Source organism: Balaenoptera physalus, assembly GCF_965194825.1.
Source record: "Balaenoptera physalus genome assembly, chromosome: 9".
In the NCBI taxonomy this organism is placed as follows: Eukaryota; Metazoa; Chordata; class Mammalia; order Artiodactyla; family Balaenopteridae; genus Balaenoptera; species Balaenoptera physalus.
In genome coordinates, this window is record NC_138888.1 from 77,215,471 (window position 1) to 77,237,938 (window position 22,468).

Consider the following 22,468-nt stretch of genomic DNA (forward strand, 5'->3'; position numbering starts at 1 on the left):
AGGGCATCTTCCTACATCGAAAACATGCATGAGAAACCCAGAAGATGGTACACCGTGTGATCGGGAAAGGTTTCCAAAACGCACCTCTTTTCTCATCTCCTTGTGCTCGGGTTCGCCATTCCAGCCGCTTTACTTGCAATCTCCCTCCTTGGAGAATCAGCACCTTTAACCTCCTGTTCCGTACAGGTTGCAATTTGTCCTGAGGATGAACGGGAAGAGGGGGAACCAATGAGAGACTAGCTCTAGTTATCGGGACAGGCACAGGTCACTCTATTTTCCCATCAGGAAGAAGAATTAACCACAGGCTCAGCCTGCCGCCCGGGACCAGAATAGGGCCTGAAGCAATCCTGCGCTTTTGCGGCCAGCTCCCAAGAAAGCGAGTTGAAAAATGGAGCTCAGGGGCACTGCAATTCACAAACCTGCAGACTTATAAATGAAAACTCTGGTCCACAAATATATTGAGGGAAGGCAACGAAGAGGAATGGAAAGCAAGGCAGAATTGCAGGAAACAGATTTCAGGAGGGAGATTCGAATCGCCTTTAAAGCACAGGAAAAGCGGCAAAACCTCGACAATGAAGCCCTTGGCCAAAAAGGGCGTATGCGTTTTTTCCTGAATATATTCAGGAAAAAACGCATACGCCCTTTTTGGCCAACCAAGCAACCTGGAAAGGCAAATCAGCGCTACAAAGAAGTCTCGCTTCCCATCGGTCAAAAGGGCCATGCTGAATAAAGTGTCAAAACCAGAAATGCAGGACAGGCCATGGAGAAACGGGAGCCTGGCTACGCTGATGGGCGGGATGTAAATTGCCAACAGCCACTCTGGAGAAGTGTACGGTGTGTCCTGAAACCTCCAAAAAACTCAGCTTAGAGAGCATAGGGCACTTCCACTCATGGGCGTATAAATTGGGAAAACTAAAAATCAGCAAGAAACAGGCACCCCAAAGTTTAGGGCTGCTCTGTTGACAAGAACCTCCACTTCGTTACACCTTAAATATCCCAGGAAAGAGAAAAATGGATAAAGAAGTTGTGGTCCTTATGTACAATGGAATATCACTCAGCCATGAAACCAACGTCATAAGGCTAGTAGCAGCATGATGAGTGGATTTAGGTATGACGATTCTCAGTGAAATAAGTCATACAGAAAAAGACACTTATCATAAGATATCACTTATAGAGGGAATGTAAAAACCGCTACCCTTGAAATGAATTACAAAACAGAACAGAGTCCCACGTTTAGAAAACACACTATGGCTGCTTCACGGGAAAGGTGAGGTGGGGTGATGCATAAAACACGGGTTTCAAATTAGCTCAGATACCGTTCCATAAAGCCAATATGTAATAGACAAGACCTACTCCTTGCTCAGTGAATTGGACTCAACACCCCCTATTCACCGCCCAAGAATATATCTGACTAGTAAGAATCTTAAAACCTATGTTTTGATATCTCTCTGTAAGTGAGTCAAGTGAGTGTAAAGCGGCAGAAACACAGCAGAGGAAAGCAGCTAAACTACATTATAAAAATCAATTACTTTTAAAAACCCGTGAAACAAAGACAGTGAAAGAGAGAGAAATTCTTACAAAATTCGTTCAGGGGCTGTGATGCCACCTGGATTGACCATATCTAGACCCACAGCTGATTGAGACATAAGGGTGGACACTCTTGGGGCTGAGAGGTTTGGTGAGGTTGGGTGAGGAAACACAGACCCTTTAAAGTAATACTGCATGGTACCCATCCCATGGGTCCCAAATCTCCAGGTTCAAGGGCATCTTCCTACATCGAAAACATGCATGAGAAACCCAGAAGATGGTACACCGTGTGATCGGGAAAGGTTTCCAAAACGCACCTCTTTTCTCATCTCCTTGTGCTCGGGTTCGCCATTCCAGCCGCTTTACTAGCAATCTCCCTCCTTGGAGAATCAGCACCTTTAACCTCCTGTTCCGTACTGGTTGCAATTTGTCCTGAGGATGAACGGGAAGAGGGGTAACCAATGAGAGACTAGCTCTAGGTATCGGGACAGGCACAGGTCACTCTATTTTCCCATCAGGAAGAAGAATTAACCACAGGCTCAGCCTGCCGCCCGGGACCAGAATAGGGCCTGAAGCAATCTTGCGCTTTTGCGGCCAGCTCCCAAGAAAGTGAGTTGAAAAATGGAGCTCAGGGGCACTGCAATTCACAAACCTGCAGACTTATAAATGATAACTCTCGTCCACAAATATATTGAGGGAAGGTAACGAAGAGGAATGGAAAGCAAGGCAGAATTGCAGGAAACAGATTTCAGGAGGGAGATTCGAATCGCCTTTAAAGCACAGGAAAAGCGGCAAAACCTCGACAATGAAGCCCTTGGCCAAAAAGGGCGTATGCGTTTTTTCCTGAATATATTCAGGAAAAAACGCATACGCCCTTTTTGGCCAACCAAGCAACCTGGAAAGGCAAATCAGCGCTACAAAGAAGTCTCGCTTCCCATCGGTCAAAAGGGCCATGCTGAATAAAGTGTCAAAACCAGAAATGCAGGACAGGCCATGGAGAAACGGGAGCCTGGCTACGCTGATGGGCGGGATGCAAATTGCCAACAGCCACTCTGGAGAAGTGTACGGTGTGTCCTGAAACCTCCAAAAAACTCAGCTTAGAGAGCATAGGGCACTTCCACTCATGGGCGTATAAATTGGGAAAACTAAAAATCAGCAAGACACAGGCACCCCAAAGTTTAGGGCTGCTCTGTTGACAAGAACCTCCACTTCGTTACACCTTAAATATCCCAGGAAAGAGAAAAATGGATAAAGAAGTTGTGGTCCTTATGTACAATGGAATATCACTCAGCCATGAAACCAACGTCATAAGGCTAGTAGCAGCATGATGAGTGGATTTAGGTATGACGATTCTAAGTGAAATAAGTCATACAGAAAAAGACACTTATCATAAGATATCACTTATAGAGGGAATGTAAAAACCGCTACCCTTGAACTGAATTACAAAACAGAACAGAGTCCCACGTTTAGAAAACACACTATGGCTGCTTCACGGGAAAGGTGAGGTGGGGTGATGCATAAAACAAGGGTTTCAAATTAGGTCAGATACCGTTCCATAAAGCCAATATGTAATAGACAAGACCTACTCCTTGCTCAGTGAATTGGACTCAACACCCCCTATTCACCGCCCAAGAATATATCTGACTAGTAAGAATCTTAAAACCTATGTTTTGATATCTCTCTGTAAGTGAGTCAAGTGGGTGTAAAGCGGCAGAAACACAGCAGAGGAAAGCAGCTAAACCACATTATAAAAATCAATTACTTTTAAAAACCCGTGAAACAAAGACAGTGAAAGAGAGAGAAATTCTTACAAAATTCGTTCAGTGGCTGTGATGCCACCTGGATTGACCATATCTAGACCCACATCTGATTGAGACATAAGGGTGGACACTCTTGGGGCTGAGAGGTTTGGTGAGGTTGGGTGAGGAAACACAGACCCTTTAAAGTAATACTGCATGGTAACCATCCCATGGGTCCCAAATCTCCAGGTTCAAGGGCATCTTCCTATATCGAAAACATGCATGAGAAACCCAGAAGATGGTACACCGTGTGATCGGGAAAGGTTTCCAAAACGCACCTCTTTTCTCATCTCCTTGTGCTCGGGTTCGCCATTCCAGCCGCTTTACTTGCAATCTCCCTCCTTGGAGAATCAGCACCTTTAACCTCCTGTTCCGTACAGGTTGCAATTTGTCCTGAGGATGAACGGGAAGAGTGGGAACCAATGAGAGACTAGCTCTAGGTATCGGGACAGGCACAGGTCACTCTATTTTCCCATCAGGAAGAAGAATTAACCACAGGCTCAGCCTGCCGCCCGGGACCAGAATAGGGCCTGAAGCAATCCTGCGCTTTTGCGGCCAGCTCCCAAGAAAGCGAGTTGAAAAATGGAGCTCAGGGGCACTGCAATTCACAAACCTGCAGACTTATAAATGATAACTCTGGTCCACAAATATATTGAGGGAAGGCAACGAAGAGGAATGGAAAGCAAGGCAGAATTGCAGGAAACAGATTTCAGGAGGGAGATTCGAATCGCCTTTAAAGCACAGGAAAAGCGGCAAAACCTCGACAATGAAGCCCTTGGCCAAAAAGGGCGTATGCGTTTTTTCCTGAATATATTCAGGAAAAAACGCATACGCCCTTTTTGGCCAACCAAGCAACCTGGAAAGGCAAATCAGCGCTACAAAGAAGTCTCGCTTCCCATCGGTCAAAAGGGCCATGCTGAATAAAGTGTCAAAACCAGAAATGCAGGACAGGCCATGGAGAAACGGGAGCCTGGCTACGCTGATGGGCGGGATGTAAATTGCCAACAGCCACTCTGGAGAAGTGTACGGTGTGTCCTGAAACCTCCAAAAAACTCAGCTTAGAGAGCATAGGGCACTTCCACTCATGGGCGTATAAATTGGGAAAACTAAAAATCAGCAAGACACAGGCACCCCAAAGTTTAGGGCTGCTCTGTTGACAAGAACCTCCACTTCGTTACACCTTAAATATCCCAGGAAAGAGAAAAATGGATAAAGAAGTTGTGGTCCTTATGTACAATGGAATATCACTCAGCCATGAAACCAACGTCATAAGGCTAGTAGCAGCATGATGAGTGGATTTAGGTATGACGATTCTAAGTGAAATAAGTCATACAGAAAAAGACACTTATCATAAGATATCACTTATAGAGGGAATGTAAAAACCGCTACCCTTGAACTGAATTACAAAACAGAACAGAGTCCCACGTTTAGAAAACACACTATGGCTGCTTCACGGGAAAGGTGAGGTGGGGTGATGCATAAAACACGGGTTTCAAATTAGCTCAGATACCGTTCCATAAAGCCAATATGTAATAGACAAGACCTACTCCTTGCTCAGTGAATTGGACTCAACACCCCCTATTCACCGCCCAAGAATATATCTGACTAGTAAGAATCTTAAAACCTATGTTTTGATATCTCTCTGTAAGTGACTCAAGTGGGTGTAAAGCGGCAGAAACACAGCAGAGGAAAGCAGATATACCACATTATAAAAATCAATTACTTTTAAAAACCCGTGAAACAAAGACAGTGAAAGAGAGAGAAATTCTTACAAAATTCGTTCAGGGGCTGTGATGCCACCTGGATTGACCATATCTAGACCCACAGCTGATTGAGACATAAGGGTGGACACTCTTGGGGCTGAGAGGTTTGGTGAGGTTGGGTGAGGAAACACAGACCCTTTAAAGTAATACTGCATGGTACCCATCCCATGGGTCCCAAATCTCCAGGTTCAAGGGCATCTTCCTACATCGAAAACATGCATGAGAAACCCAGAAGATGGTACACCGTGTGATCGGGAAAGGTTTCCAAAACGCACCTCTTTTCTCATCTCCTTGTGCTCGGGTTCGCCATTCCAGCCGCTTTACTAGCAATCTCCCTCCTTGGAGAATCAGCACCTTTAACCTCCTGTTCCGTACTGGTTGCAATTTGTCCTGAGGATGAACGGGAAGAGGGGTAACCAATGAGAGACTAGCTCTAGGTATCGGGACAGGCACAGGTCACTCTATTTTCCCATCAGGAAGAAGAATTAACCACAGGCTCAGCCTGCCGCCCGGGACCAGAATAGGGCCTGAAGCAATCTTGCGCTTTTGCGGCCAGCTCCCAAGAAAGTGAGTTGAAAAATGGAGCTCAGGGGCACTGCAATTCACAAACCTGCAGACTTATAAATGATAACTCTCGTCCACAAATATATTGAGGGAAGGTAACGAAGAGGAATGGAAAGCAAGGCAGAATTGCAGGAAACAGATTTCAGGAGGGAGATTCGAATCGCCTTTAAAGCACAGGAAAAGCGGCAAAACCTCGACAATGAAGCCCTTGGCCAAAAAGGGCGTATGCGTTTTTTCCTGAATATATTCAGGAAAAAACGCATACGCCCTTTTTGGCCAACCAAGCAACCTGGAAAGGCAAATCAGCGCTACAAAGAAGTCTCGCTTCCCATCGGTCAAAAGGGCCATGCTGAATAAAGTGTCAAAACCAGAAATGCAGGACAGGCCATGGAGAAACGGGAGCCTGGCTACGCTGATGGGCGGGATGCAAATTGCCAACAGCCACTCTGGAGAAGTGTACGGTGTGTCCTGAAACCTCCAAAAAACTCAGCTTAGAGAGCATAGGGCACTTCCACTCATGGGCGTATAAATTGGGAAAACTAAAAATCAGCAAGACACAGGCACCCCAAAGTTTAGGGCTGCTCTGTTGACAAGAACCTCCACTTCGTTACACCTTAAATATCCCAGGAAAGAGAAAAATGGATAAAGAAGTTGTGGTCCTTATGTACAATGGAATATCACTCAGCCATGAAACCAACGTCATAAGGCTAGTAGCAGCATGATGAGTGGATTTAGGTATGACGATTCTAAGTGAAATAAGTCATACAGAAAAAGACACTTATCATAAGATATCACTTATAGAGGGAATGTAAAAACCGCTACCCTTGAACTGAATTACAAAACAGAACAGAGTCCCACGTTTAGAAAACACACTATGGCTGCTTAACGGGAAAGGTGAGGTGGGGTGATGCATAAAACAAGGGTTTCAAATTAGGTCAGATACCGTTCCATAAAGCCAATATGTAATAGACAAGACCTACTCCTTGCTCAGTGAATTGGACTCAACACCCCCTATTCACCGCCCAAGAATATATCTGACTAGTAAGAATCTTAAAACCTATGTTTTGATATCTCTCTGTAAGTGAGTCAAGTGGGTGTAAAGCGGCAGAAACACAGCAGAGGAAAGCAGCTAAACCACATTATAAAAATCAATTACTTTTAAAAACCCGTGAAACAAAGACAGTGAAAGAGAGAGAAATTCTTACAAAATTCGTTCAGTGGCTGTGATGCCACCTGGATTGACCATATCTAGACCCACATCTGATTGAGACATAAGGGTGGACACTCTTGGGGCTGAGAGGTTTGGTGAGGTTGGGTGAGGAAACACAGACCCTTTAAAGTAATACTGCATGGTAACCATCCCATGGGTCCCAAATCTCCAGGTTCAAGGGCATCTTCCTATATCGAAAACATGCATGAGAAACCCAGAAGATGGTACACCGTGTGATCGGGAAAGGTTTCCAAAACGCACCTCTTTTCTCATCTCCTTGTGCTCGGGTTCGCCATTCCAGCCGCTTTACTTGCAATCTCCCTCCTTGTAGAATCAGCACCTTTAACCTCCTGTTCCGTACAGGTTGCAATTTGTCCTGAGGATGAACGGGAAGAGTGGGAACCAATGAGAGACTAGCTCTAGGTATCGGGACAGGCACAGGTCACTCTATTTTCCCATCAGGAAGAAGAATTAACCACAGGCTCAGCCTGCCGCCCGGGACCAGAATAGGGCCTGAAGCAATCCTGCGCTTTTGCGGCCAGCTCCCAAGAAAGCGAGTTGAAAAATGGAGCTCAGGGGCACTGCAATTCACAAACCTGCAGACTTATAAATGATAACTCTGGTCCACAAATATATTGAGGGAAGGCAACGAAGAGGAATGGAAAGCAAGGCAGAATTGCAGGAAACAGATTTCAGGAGGGAGATTCGAATCGGCTTTAAAGCACAGGAAAAGCGGCAAAACCTCGACAATGAAGCCCTTGGCCAAAAAGGGCGTATGCGTTTTTTCCTGAATATATTCAGGAAAAAACGCATACGCCCTTTTTGGCCAACCAAGCAACCTGGAAAGGCAAATCAGCGCTACAAAGAAGTCTCGCTTCCCATCGGTCAAAAGGGCCATGCTGAATAAAGTGTCAAAACCAGAAATGCAGGACAGGCCATGGAGAAACGGGAGCCTGGCTACGCTGATGGGCGGGATGTAAATTGCCAACAGCCACTCTGGAGAAGTGTACGGTGTGTCCTGAAACCTCCAAAAAACTCAGCTTAGAGAGCATAGGGCACTTCCACTCATGGGCGTATAAATTGGGAAAACTAAAAATCAGCAAGACACAGGCACCCCAAAGTTTAGGGCTGCTCTGTTGACAAGAACCTCCACTTCGTTACACCTTAAATATCCCAGGAAAGAGAAAAATGGATAAAGAAGTTGTGGTCCTTATGTACAATGGAATATCACTCAGCCATGAAACCAACGTCATAAGGCTAGTAGCAGCATGATGAGTGGATTTAGGTATGACGATTCTAAGTGAAATAAGTCATACAGAAAAAGACACTTATCATAAGATATCACTTATAGAGGGAATGTAAAAACCGCTACCCTTGAACTGAATTACAAAACAGAACAGAGTCCCACGTTTAGAAAACACACTATGGCTGCTTCACGGGAAAGGTGAGGTGGGGTGATGCATAAAACACGGGTTTCAAATTAGCTCAGATACCGTTCCATAAAGCCAATATGTAATAGACAAGACCTACTCCTTGCTCAGTGAATTGGACTCAACACCCCCTATTCACCGCCCAAGAATATATCTGACTAGTAAGAATCTTAAAACCTATGTTTTGATATCTCTCTGTAAGTGAGTCAAGTGGGTGTAAAGCGGCAGAAACACAGCAGAGGAAAGCAGCTAAACCACATTATAAAAATCAATTACTTTTAAAAACCCGTGAAACAAAGACAGTGAAAGAGAGAGAAATTCTTACAAAATTCGTTCAGGGGCTGTGATGCCACCTGGATTGACCATATCTAGACCCACAGCTGATTGAGACATAAGGGTGGACACTCTTGGGGCTGAGAGGTTTGGTGAGGTTGGGTGAGGAAACACAGACCCTTTAAAGTAATACTGCATGGTAACCATCCCATGGGTCCCAAATCTCCAGGTTCAAGGGCATCTTCCTACATCGAAAACATGCATTAGAAACCCAGAAGATAGTACACCGTGTGATCGGGAAAGGTTTCCAAAACGCACCTCTTTTCTCATCTCCTTGTGCTCGGGTTCGCCATTCCAGCCGCTTTACTTGCAATCTCCCTCCTTGGAGAATCAGCACCTTTAACCTCCTGTTCCGTACAGGTTGCAATTTGTCCTGAGGATGAACGGGAAGAGGGGGAACCAATGAGAGACTAGCTCTAGGTATCGGGACAGGCACAGGTCACTCTATTTTCCCATCAGGAAGAAGAATTAACCACAGGCTCAGCCTGCCGCCCGGGACAAGAATAGGGCCTGAAGCAATCCTGCGCTTTTGCGGCCAGCTTCCAAGAAAGCGAGTTGAAAAATGGAGCTCAGGGGCACTGCAATTCACAAACCTGCAGACTTATAAATGATAACTCTGGTCCACAAATATATTGAGGGAAGGCAACGAAGAGGAATGGAAAGCAAGGCAGAATTGCAGGAAACAGATTTCAGGAGGGAGATTCGAATCGGCTTTAAAGCACAGGAAAAGCGGCAAAACCTCGACAATGAAGCCCTTGGCCAAAAAGGGCGTATGCGTTTTTTCCTGAATATATTCAGGAAAAAACGCATACGCCCTTTTTGGCCAACCAAGCAACCTGGAAAGGCAAATCAGCGCTACAAAGAAGTCTCGCTTCCCATCGGTCAAAAGGGCCATGCTGAATAAAGTGTCAAAACCAGAAATGCAGGACAGGCCATGGAGAAACGGGAGCCTGGCTACGCTGATGGGCGGGATGTAAATTGCCAACAGCCACTCTGGAGAAGTGTACGGTGTGTCCTGAAACCTCCAAAAAACTCAGCTTAGAGAGCATAGGGCACTTCCACTCATGGGCGTATAAATTGGGAAAACTAAAAATCAGCAAGACACAGGCACCCCAAAGTTTAGGGCTGCTCTGTTGACAAGAACCTCCACTTCGTTACACCTTAAATATCCCAGGAAAGAGAAAAATGGATAAAGAAGTTGTGGTCCTTATGTACAATGGAATATCACTCAGCCATGAAACCAACGTCATAAGGCTAGTAGCAGCATGATGAGTGGATTTAGGTATGACGATTCTAAGTGAAATAAGTCATACAGAAAAAGACACTTATCATAAGATATCACTTATAGAGGGAATGTAAAAACCGCTACCCTTGAACTGAATTACAAAACAGAACAGAGTCCCACGTTTAGAAAACACACTATGGCTGCTTCACGGGAAAGGTGAGGTGGGGTGATGCATAAAACACGGGTTTCAAATTAGCTCAGATACCGTTCCATAAAGCCAATATGTAATAGACAAGACCTACTCCTTGCTCAGTGAATTGGACTCAACACCCCCTATTCACCGCCCAAGAATATATCTGACTAGTAAGAATCTTAAAACCTATGTTTTGATATCTCTCTGTAAGTGACTCAAGTGGGTGTAAAGCGGCAGAAACACAGCAGAGGAAAGCAGATATACCACATTATAAAAATCAATTACTTTTAAAAACCCGTGAAACAAAGACAGTGAAAGAGAGAGAAATTCTTACAAAATTCGTTCAGGGGCTGTGATGCCACCTGGATTGACCATATCTAGACCCACAGCTGATGGAGACATAAGGGTGGACACTCTTGGGGCTGAGAGGTTTGGTGAGGTTGGGTGAGGAAACACAGACCCTTTAAAGTAATACTGCATGGTACCCATCCCATGGGTCCCAAATCTCCAGGTTCAAGGGCATCTTCCTACATCGAAAACATGCATGAGAAACCCAGAAGATGGTACACCGTGTGATCGGGAAAGGTTTCCAAAACGCACCTCTTTTCTCATCTCCTTGTGCTCGGGTTCGCCATTCCAGCCGCTTTACTAGCAATCTCCCTCCTTGGAGAATCAGCACCTTTAACCTCCTGTTCCGTACTGGTTGCAATTTGTCCTGAGGATGAACGGGAAGAGGGGTAACCAATGAGAGACTAGCTCTAGGTATCGGGACAGGCACAGGTCACTCTATTTTCCCATCAGGAAGAAGAATTAACCACAGGCTCAGCCTGCCGCCCGGGACCAGAATAGGGCCTGAAGCAATCTTGCGCTTTTGCGGCCAGCTCCCAAGAAAGTGAGTTGAAAAATGGAGCTCAGGGGCACTGCAATTCACAAACCTGCAGACTTATAAATGATAACTCTCGTCCACAAATATATTGAGGGAAGGTAACGAAGAGGAATGGAAAGCAAGGCAGAATTGCAGGAAACAGATTTCAGGAGGGAGATTCGAATCGCCTTTAAAGCACAGGAAAAGCGGCAAAACCTCGACAATGAAGCCCTTGGCCAAAAAGGGCGTATGCGTTTTTTCCTGAATATATTCAGGAAAAAACGCATACGCCCTTTTTGGCCAACCAAGCAACCTGGAAAGGCAAATCAGCGCTACAAAGAAGTCTCGCTTCCCATCGGTCAAAAGGGCCATGCTGAATAAAGTGTCAAAACCAGAAATGCAGGACAGGCCATGGAGAAACGGGAGCCTGGCTACGCTGATGGGCGGGATGTAAATTGCCAACAGCCACTCTGGAGAAGTGTACGGTGTGTCCTGAAACCTCCAAAAAACTCAGCTTAGAGAGCATAGGGCACTTCCACTCATGGGCGTATAAATTGGGAAAACTAAAAATCAGCAAGACACAGGCACCCCAAAGTTTAGGGCTGCTCTGTTGACAAGAACCTCCACTTCGTTACACCTTAAATATCCCAGGAAAGAGAAAAATGGATAAAGAAGTTGTGGTCCTTATGTACAATGGAATATCACTCAGCCATGAAACCAACGTCATAAGGCTAGTAGCAGCATGATGAGTGGATTTAGGTATGACGATTCTAAGTGAAATAAGTCATACAGAAAAAGACACTTATCATAAGATATCACTTATAGAGGGAATGTAAAAACCGCTACCCTTGAACTGAATTACAAAACAGAACAGAGTCCCACGTTTAGAAAACACACTATGGCTGCTTAACGGGAAAGGTGAGGTGGGGTGATGCATAAAACAAGGGTTTCAAATTAGGTCAGATACCGTTCCATAAAGCCAATATGTAATAGACAAGACCTACTCCTTGCTCAGTGAATTGGACTCAACACCCCCTATTCACCGCCCAAGAATATATCTGACTAGTAAGAATCTTAAAACCTATGTTTTGATATCTCTCTGTAAGTGAGTCAAGTGGGTGTAAAGCGGCAGAAACACAGCAGAGGAAAGCAGCTAAACCACATTATAAAAATCAATTACTTTTAAAAACCCGTGAAACAAAGACAGTGAAAGAGAGAGAAATTCTTACAAAATTCGTTCAGTGGCTGTGATGCCACCTGGATTGACCATATCTAGACCCACATCTGATTGAGACATAAGGGTGGACACTCTTGGGGCTGAGAGGTTTGGTGAGGTTGGGTGAGGAAACACAGACCCTTTAAAGTAATACTGCATGGTAACCATCCCATGGGTCCCAAATCTCCAGGTTCAAGGGCATCTTCCTATATCGAAAACATGCATGAGAAACCCAGAAGATGGTACACCGTGTGATCGGGAAAGGTTTCCAAAACGCACCTCTTTTCTCATCTCCTTGTGCTCGGGTTCGCCATTCCAGCCGCTTTACTTGCAATCTCCCTCCTTGGAGAATCAGCACCTTTAACCTCCTGTTCCGTACAGGTTGCAATTTGTCCTGAGGATGAACGGGAAGAGTGGGAACCAATGAGAGACTAGCTCTAGGTATCGGGACAGGCACAGGTCACTCTATTTTCCCATCAGGAAGAAGAATTAACCACAGGCTCAGCCTGCCGCCCGGGACCAGAATAGGGCCTGAAGCAATCCTGCGCTTTTGCGGCCAGCTCCCAAGAAAGCGAGTTGAAAAATGGAGCTCAGGGGCACTGCAATTCACAAACCTGCAGACTTATAAATGATAACTCTGGTCCACAAATATATTGAGGGAAGGCAACGAAGAGGAATGGAAAGCAAGGCAGAATTGCAGGAAACAGATTTCAGGAGGGAGATTCGAATCGCCTTTAAAGCACAGGAAAAGCGGCAAAACCTCGACAATGAAGCCCTTGGCCAAAAAGGGCGTATGCGTTTTTTCCTGAATATATTCAGGAAAAAACGCATACGCCCTTTTTGGCCAACCAAGCAACCTGGAATGGCAAATCAGCGCTACAAAGAAGTCTCGCTTCCCATCGGTCAAAAGGGCCATGCTGAATAAAGTGTCAAAACCAGAAATGCAGGACAGGCCATGGAGAAACGGGAGCCTGGCTACGCTGATGGGCGGGATGTAAATTGCCAACAGCCACTCTGGAGAAGTGTACGGTGTGTCCTGAAACCTCCAAAAAACTCAGCTTAGAGAGCATAGGGCACTTCCACTCATGGGCGTATAAATTGGGAAAACTAAAAATCAGCAAGACACAGGCACCCCAAAGTTTAGGGCTGCTCTGTTGACAAGAACCTCCACTTCGTTACACCTTAAATATCCCAGGAAAGAGAAAAATGGATAAAGAAGTTGTGGTCCTTATGTACAATGGAATATCACTCAGCCATGAAACCAACGTCATAAGGCTAGTAGCAGCATGATGAGTGGATTTAGGTATGACGATTCTAAGTGAAATAAGTCATACAGAAAAAGACACTTATCATAAGATATCACTTATAGAGGGAATGTAAAAACCGCTACCCTTGAACTGAATTACAAAAGAGAACAGAGTCCCACGTTTAGAAAACACACTATGGCTGCTTCACGGGAAAGGTGAGGTGGGGTGATGCATAAAACACGGGTTTCAAATTAGCTCAGATACCGTTCCATAAAGCCAATATGTAATAGACAAGACCTACTCCTTGCTCAGTGAATTGGACTCAACACCCCCTATTCACCGCCCAAGAATATATCTGACTAGTAAGAATCTTAAAACCTATGTTTTGATATCTCTCTGTAAGTGAGTCAAGTGAGTGTAAAGCGGCAGAAACACAGCAGAGGAAAGCAGCTAAACTACATTATAAAAATCAATTACTTTTAAAAACCCGTGAAACAAAGACAGTGAAAGAGAGAGAAATTCTTACAAAATTCGTTCAGGGGCTGTGATGCCACCTGGATTGACCATATATAGACCCACAGCTGATTGAGACATAAGGGTGGACACTCTTGGGGCTGAGAGGTTTGGTGAGGTTGGGTGAGGAAACACAGACCCTTTAAAGTAATACTGCATGGTACCCATCCCATGGGTCCCAAATCTCCAGGTTCAAGGGCATCTTCCTACATCGAAAACATGCATGAGAAACCCAGAAGATGGTACACCGTGTGATCGGGAAAGTTTTCCAAAACGCACCTCTTTTCTCATCTCCTTGTGCTCGGGTTCGCCATTCCAGCCGCTTTACTAGCAATCTCCCTCCTTGGAGAATCAGCACCTTTAACCTCCTGTTCCGTACTGGTTGCAATTTGTCCTGAGGATGAACGGGAAGAGGGGTAACCAATGAGAGACTAGCTCTAGGTATCGGGACAGGCACAGGTCACTCTATTTTCCCATCAGGAAGAAGAATTAACCACAGGCTCAGCCTGCCGCCCGGGACCAGAATAGGGCCTGAAGCAATCTTGCGCTTTTGCGGCCAGCTCCCAAGAAAATGAGTTGAAAAATGGAGCTCAGGGGCACTGCAATTCACAAACCTGCAGACTTATAAATGATAACTCTCGTCCACAAATATATTGAGGGAAGGTAACGAAGAGGAATGGAAAGCAAGGCAGAATTGCAGGAAACAGATTTCAGGAGGGAGATTCGAATCGGCTTTAAAGCACAGGAAAAGCGGCAAAACCTCGACAATGAAGCCCTTGGCCAAAAAGGGCGTATGCGTTTTTTCCAGAATATATTCAGGAAAAAACGCATACGCCCTTTTTGGCCAACCAAGCAACCTGGAAAGGCAAATCAGCGCTACAAAGAAGTCTCGCTTCCCATCGGTCAAAAGGGCCATGCTGAATAAAGTGTCAAAACCAGAAATGCAGGACAGGCCATGGAGAAACGGGAGCCTGGCTACGCTGATGGGCGGGATGTAAATTGCCAACAGCCACTCTGGAGAAGTGTACGGTGTGTCCTGAAACCTCCAAAAAACTCAGCTTAGAGAGCATAGGGCACTTCCACTCATGGGCGTATAAATTGGGAAAACTAAAAATCAGCAAGACACAGGCACCCCAAAGTTTAGGGCTGCTCTGTTGACAAGAACCTCCACTTCGTTACACCTTAAATATCCCAGGAAAGAGAAAAATGGATAAAGAAGTTGTGGTCCTTATGTACAATGGAATATCACTCAGCCATGAAACCAACGTCATAAGTCTAGTAGCAGCATGATGAGTGGATTTAGGTATGACGATTCTCAGTGAAATAAGTCATACAGAAAAAGACACTTATCATAAGATATCACTTATAGAGGGAATGTAAAAACCGCTACCCTTGAACTGAATTACAAAACAGAACAGAGTCCCACGTTTAGAAAACACACTATGGCTGCTTCACGGGAAAGGTGAGGTGGGGTGATGCATAAAACACGGGTTTCAAATTAGCTCAGATACCGTTCCATACAGCCAATATGTAATAGACAAGACCTACTCCTTGCTCAGTGAATTGGACTCAACACCCCCTATTCACCGCCCAAGAATATATCTGACTAGTAAGAATCTTAAAACCTATGTTTTGATATCTCTCTGTAAGTAAGTCAAGTGGGTGTAAAGCGGCAGAAACACAGCAGAGGAAAGCAGCTAAACCACATTATAAAAATCAATTACTTTTAAAAACCCGTGGAACAAAGACAGTGAAAGAGAGAGAAATTCTTACAAAATTCGTTCAGGGGCTGTGATGCCACCTGGATTGACCATATCTAGACCCACAGCTGATTGAGACATAAGGGTGGACACTCTTGGGGCTGAGAGGTTTGGTGAGGTTGGGTGAGGAAACACAGACCCTTTAAAGTAATACTGCATGGTACCCATCCCATGGGTCCCAAATCTCCAGGTTCAAGGGCATCTTCCTACATCGAAAACATGCATGAGAAACCCAGAAGATGGTACACCGTGTGATCGGGAAAGGTTTCCAAAACGCACCTCATTTCTCATCTCCTTGTGCTCGGGTTCGCCATTCCAGCCGCTTTACTAGCAATCTCCCTCCTTGGAGAATCAGCACCTTTAACCTCCTGTTCCGTACAGGTTGCAATTTGTCCTGAGGATGAACGGGAAGAGGGGTAACCAATGAGAGACTAGCTCTAGGTATCGGGACAGGCACAGGTCACTCTATTTTCCCATCAGGAAGAAGAATTAACCACAGGCTCAGCCTGCCGCCCGGGACCAGAATAGGGCCTGAAGCAATCTTGCGCTTTTGCGGCCAGCTCCCAAGAAAGTGAGTTGAAAAATGGAGCTCAGGGGCACTGCAATTCACAAACCTGCAGACTTATAAATGATAACTCTCGTCCACAAATATATTGAGGGAAGGTAACGAAGAGGAATGGAAAGCAAGGCAGAATTGCAGGAAACAGATTTCAGGAGGGAGATTCGAATCGCCTTTAAAGCACAGGAAAAGCGGCAAAACCTCGACAATGAAGCCTTTGGCCAAAAAGGGCGTATGCGTTTTTTCCTGAATATATTCAGGAAAAAACGCATACGCCCTTTTTGGCCAACCAAGCAACCTGGAAAGGCAAATCAGCGCTACAAAGAAGTCTCGCTTCCCATCGGTCAAAAGGGCCATGCTGAATAAAGTGTCAAAACCAGAAATGCAGGACAGGCCATGGAGAAACGGGAGCCTGGCTACGCTGATGGGCGGGATGTAAATTGCCAACAGCCACTCTGGAGAAGTGTACGGTGTGTCCTGAAACCTCCAAAAAACTCAGCTTAGAGAGCATAGGGCACTTCCACTCATGGGCGTATAAATTGGGAAAACTAAAAATCAGCAAGACACAGGCACCCCAAAGTTTAGGGCTGCTCTGTTGACAAGAACCTCCACTTTGTTACACCTTAAATATCCCAGGAAATAGAAAAATGGATAAAGAAGTTGTGGTCCTTATGTACAATGGAATATCACTCAGCCATGAAACCAACGTCATAAGGCTAGTAGCAGCATGATGAGTGGATTTAGGTATGACGATTCTAAGTGAAATAAGTCATACAGAAAAAGACACTTATCATAAGATATCACTTATAGAGGGAATGTAAAAACCGCTACCCTTGAACTGAATTACAAAACAGAACAGAGTCCCACGTTTAGAAAACACACTATGGCTGCTTAACGGGAAAGGTGAGGTGGGGTGATGCATAAAACAAGGGTTTCAAATTAGGTCAGATACCATTCCATAAAGCCAATATGTAATAGACAAGACCTACTCCTTGCTCAGTGAATTGGACTCAACACCCCCTATTCACCGCCCAAGAATATATCTGACTAGTAAGAATCTTAAAACCTATGTTTTGATATCTCTCTGTAAGTGAGTCAAGTGAGTGTAAAGCGGCAGAAACACAGCAGAGGAAAGCAGCTAAACTACATTATAAAAATCAATTACTTTTAAAAACCCGTGAAACAAAGACAGTGAAAGAGAGAGAAATTCTTACAAAATTCGTTCAGGGGCTGTGATGCCACCTGGATTGACCATATATAGACCCACAGCTGATTGAGACATAAGGGTGGACACTCTTGGGGCTGAGAGGTTTGGTGAGGTTGGGTGAGGAAACACAGACCCTTTAAAGTAATACTGCATGGTACCCATCCCATGGGTCCCAAATCTCCAGGTTCAAGGGCATCTTCCTACATCGAAAACATGCATGAGAAACCCAGAAGATGGTACACCGTGTGATCGGGAAAGTTTTCCAAAACGCACCTCTTTTCTCATCTCCTTGTGCTCGGTTTCGCCATTCCAGCCGCTTTACTAGCAATCTCCCTCCTTGGAGAATCAGCACCTTTAACCTCCTGTTCCGTACTGGTTGCAATTTGTCCTGAGGATGAACGGGAAGAGGGGTAACCAATGAGAGACTAGCTCTAGGTATCGGGACAGGCACAGGTCACTCTATTTTCCCATCAGGAAGAAGAATTAACCACAGGCTCAGCCTGCCGCCCGGGACCAGAATAGGGCCTGAAGCAATCTTGCGCTTTTGCGGCCAGCTCCCAAGAAAGTGAGTTGAAAAATGGAGCTCAGGGGCACTGCAATTCACAAACCTGCAGACTTATAAATGATAACTCTCGTCCACAAATATATTGAGGGAAGGTAACGAAGAGGAATGGAAAGCAAGGCAGAATTGCAGGAAACAGATTTCAGGAGGGAGATTCGAATCGGCTTTAAAGCACAGGAAAAGCGGCAAAACCTCGACAATGAAGCCCTTGGCCAAAAAGGGCGTATGCGTTTTTTCCAGAATATATTCAGGAAAAAACGCATACGCCCTTTTTGGCCAACCAAGCAACCTGGAAAGGCAAATCAGCGCTACAAAGAAGTCTCGCTTCCCATCGGTCAAAAGGGCCATGCTGAATAAAGTGTCAAAACCAGAAATGCAGGACAGGCCATGGAGAAACGGGAGCCTGGCTACGCTGATGGGCGGGATGTAAATTGCCAACAGCCACTCTGGAGAAGTGTACGGTGTGTCCTGAAACCTCCAAAAAACTCAGCTTAGAGAGCATAGGGCACTTCCACTCATGGGCGTATAAATTGGGAAAACTAAAAATCAGCAAGACACAGGCACCCCAAAGTTTAGGGCTGCTCTGTTGACAAGAACCTCCACTTCGTTACACCTTAAATATCCCAGGAAAGAGAAAAATGGATAAAGAAGTTGTGGTCCTTATGTACAATGGAATATCACTCAGCCATGAAACCAACGTCATAAGGCTAGTAGCAGCATGATGAGTGGATTTAGGTATGACGATTCTAAGTGAAATAAGTCATACAGAAAAAGACACTTATCATAAGATATCACTTATAGAGGGAATGTAAAAACCGCTACCCTTGAACTGAATTACAAAACAGAACAGAGTCCCACGTTTAGAAAACACACTATGGCTGCTTCACGGGAAAGGTGAGGTGGGGTGATGCATAAAACACGGGTTTCAAATTAGCTCAGATACCGTTCCATAAAGCCAATATGTAATAGACAAGACCTACTCCTTGCTCAGTGAATTGGACTCAACACCCCCTATTCACCGCCCAAGAATATATCTGACTAGTAAGAATCTTAAAACCTATGTTTTGATATCTCTCTGTAAGTGACTCAAGTGGGTGTAAAGCGGCAGAAACACAGCAGAGGAAAGCAGCTAAACCACATTATAAAAATCAATTACTTTTAAAAACCCGTGAAACAAAGACAGTGAAAGAGAGAGAAATTCTTACAAAATTCGTTCAGGGGCTGTGATGCCACCTGGATTGACCATATCTAGACCCACAGCTGATTGAGACATAAGGGTGGACACTCTTGGGGCTGAGAGGTTTGGTGAGGTTGGGTGAGGAAACACAGACCCTTTAAAGTAATACTGCATGGTACCCATCCCATGGGTCCCAAATCTCCAGGTTCAAGGGCATCTTCCTACATCGAAAACATGCATGAGAAACCCAGAAGATGGTACACCGTGTGATCGGGAAAGGTTTCCAAAACGCACCTCATTTCTCATCTCCTTGTGCTCGGGTTCGCCATTCCAGCCGCTTTACTAGCAATCTCCCTCCTTGGAGAATCAGCACCTTTAACCTCCTGTTCCGTACAGGTTGCAATTTGTCCTGAGGATGAACGGGAAGAGGGGTAACCAATGAGAGACTAGCTCTAGGTATCGGGACAGGCACAGGTCACTCTATTTTCCCATCAGGAAGAAGAATTAACCACAGGCTCAGCCTGCCGCCCGGGACCAGAATAGGGCCTGAAGCAATCTTGCGCTTTTGCGGCCAGCTCCCAAGAAAGTGAGTTGAAAAATGGAGCTCAGGGGCACTGCAATTCACAAACCTGCAGACTTATAAATGATAACTCTCGTCCACAAATATATTGAGGGAAGGTAACGAAGAGGAATGGAAAGCAAGGCAGAATTGCAGGAAACAGATTTCAGGAGGGAGATTCGAATCGCCTTTAAAGCACAGGAAAAGCGGCAAAACCTCGACAATGAAGCCTTTGGCCAAAAAGGGCGTATGCGTTTTTTCCTGAATATATTCAGGAAAAAACGCATACGCCCTTTTTGGCCAACCAAGCAACCTGGAAAGGCAAATCAGCGCTACAAAGAAGTCTCGCTTCCCATCGGTCAAAAGGGCCATGCTGAATAAAGTGTCAAAACCAGAAATGCAGGACAGGCCATGGAGAAACGGGAGCCTGGCTACGCTGATGGGCGGGATGTAAATTGCCAACAGCCACTCTGGAGAAGTGTACGGTGTGTCCTGAAACCTCCAAAAAACTCAGCTTAGAGAGCATAGGGCACTTCCACTCATGGGCGTATAAATTGGGAAAACTAAAAATCAGCAAGACACAGGCACCCCAAAGTTTAGGGCTGCTCTGTTGACAAGAACCTCCACTTCGTTACACCTTAAATATCCCAGGAAAGAGAAAAATGGATAAAGAAGTTGTGGTCCTTATGTACAATGGAATATCACTCAGCCATGAAACCAACGTCATAAGGCTAGTAGCAGCATGATGAGTGGATTTAGGTATGACGATTCTAAGTGAAATAAGTCATACAGAAAAAGACACTTATCATAAGATATCACTTATAGAGGGAATGTAAAAACCGCTACCCTTGAACTGAATTACAAAACAGAACAGAGTCCCACGTTTAGAAAACACACTATGGCTGCTTCACGGGAAAGGTGAGGTGGGGTGATGCATAAAACAAGGGTTTCAAATTAGGTCAGATACCGTTCCATAAAGCCAATATGTAATAGACAAGACCTACTCCTTGCTCAGTGAATTGGACTCAACACCCCCTATTCACCGCCCAAGAATATATCTGACTAGTAAGAATCTTAAAACCTATGTTTTGATATCTCTCTGTAAGTGAGTCAAGTGGGTGTAAAGCGGCAGAAACACAGCAGAGGAAAGCAGCTAAACCACATTATAAAAATCAATTACTTTTAAAAACCCGTGAAACAAAGACAGTGAAAGAGAGAGAAATTCTTACAAAATTCGTTCAGGGGCTGTGATGCCACCTGGATTGACCATATCTAGACCCACAGCTGATTGAGACATAAGGGTGGACACTCTTGGGGCTGAGAGGTTTGGTGAGGTTGGGTGAGGAAACACAGACCCTTTAAAGTAATACTGCATGGTACCCATCCCATGGGTCCCAAATCTCCAGGTTCAAGGGCATCTTCCTACATCGAAAACATGCATGAGAAACCCAGAAGATAGTACACCGTGTGATCGGGAAAGGTTTCCAAAACGCACCTCTTTTCTCATCTCCTTGTGCTCGGGTTCGCCATTCCAGCCGCTTTACTTGCAATCTCCCTCCTTGGAGAATCAGCACCTTTAACCTCCTGTTCCGTACAGGTTGCAATTTGTCCTGAGGATGAACGGGAAGAGGGGGAACCAATGAGAGACTAGCTCTAGGTATCGGGACAGGCACAGGTCACTCTATTTTCCCATCAGGAAGAAGAATTAACCACAGGCTCAGCCTGCCGCCCGGGACCAGAATAGGGCCTGAAGCAATCTTGCGCTTTTGCGGCCAGCTCCCAAGAAAGTGAGTTGAAAAATGGAGCTCAGGGGCACTGCAATTCACAAACCTGCAGACTTATAAATGATAACTCTCGTCCACAAATATATTGAGGGAAGGTAACGAAGAGGAATGGAAAGCAAGGCAGAATTGCAGGAAACAGATTTCAGGAGGGAGATTCGAATCGGCTTTAAAGCACAGGAAAAGCGGCAAAACCTCGACAATGAAGCCCTTGGCCAAAAAGGGCGTATGCGTTTTTTCCAGAATATATTCAGGAAAAAACGCATACGCCCTTTTTGGCCAACCAAGCAACCTGGAAAGGCAAATCAGCGCTACAAAGAAGTCTCGCTTCCCATCGGTCAAAAGGGCCATGCTGAATAAAGTGTCAAAACCAGAAATGCAGGACAGGCCATGGAGAAACGGGAGCCTGGCTACGCTGATGGGCGGGATGTAAATTGCCAACAGCCACTCTGGAGAAGTGTACGGTGTGTCCTGAAACCTCCAAAAAACTCAGCTTAGAGAGCATAGGGCACTTCCACTCATGGGCGTATAAATTGGGAAAACTAAAAATCAGCAAGACACAGGCACCCCAAAGTTTAGGGCTGCTCTGTTGACAAGAACCTCCACTTCGTTACACCTTAAATATCCCAGGAAAGAGAAAAATGGATAAAGAAGTTGTGGTCCTTATGTACAATGGAATATCACTCAGCCATGAAACCAACGTCATAAGGCTAGTAGCAGCATGATGAGTGGATTTAGGTATGACGATTCTAAGTGAAATAAGTCATACAGAAAAAGACACTTATCATAAGATATCACTTATAGAGGGAATGTAAAAACCGCTACCCTTGAACTGAATTACAAAACAGAACAGAGTCCCACGTTTAGAAAACACACTATGGCTGCTTCACGGGAAAGGTGAGGTGGGGTGATGCATAAAACAAGGGTTTCAAATTAGGTCAGATACCGTTCCATAAAGCCAATATGTAATAGACAAGA